Genomic DNA, 333 nt, shown 5'->3' on the forward strand with positions numbered 1-333 from the left:
GAAGCGATTTTTGCGAGCGGAGCAGATGCGAAGGTCAGCGCGTCCCGAATTTTGTGCCCCTCGACGCCCCTTGCCGACCACCAGGACGAGGAGCGGAGGACATCGAGGGACGAGGATGCAGAGGACGACAACGAGCGGAGCCCTCCATTAGGTGAATCGCACTCTCGTACTTTGGCGACGAAAAATTATTGTCGCGAATTATCGGGCGCTCAGCAATAGAAAATATTCTATTGCTGAGAAAGTATCGTAGAGACAATACAGTATCGCGTTTAGACGGATCAGCTGTATTTACTTTCAGCGAAGCAGCCGTCACGAGAAACCCGGCAGGAAAAA

The sequence above is a fragment of the Odontomachus brunneus genome, unplaced genomic scaffold (assembly GCF_010583005.1).
Source record: "Odontomachus brunneus isolate Ranch 3 - 2012 unplaced genomic scaffold, Obru_v1 Obru_scaffold_111, whole genome shotgun sequence".
Lineage (NCBI taxonomy): Eukaryota > Metazoa > Arthropoda > Insecta > Hymenoptera > Formicidae > Odontomachus > Odontomachus brunneus.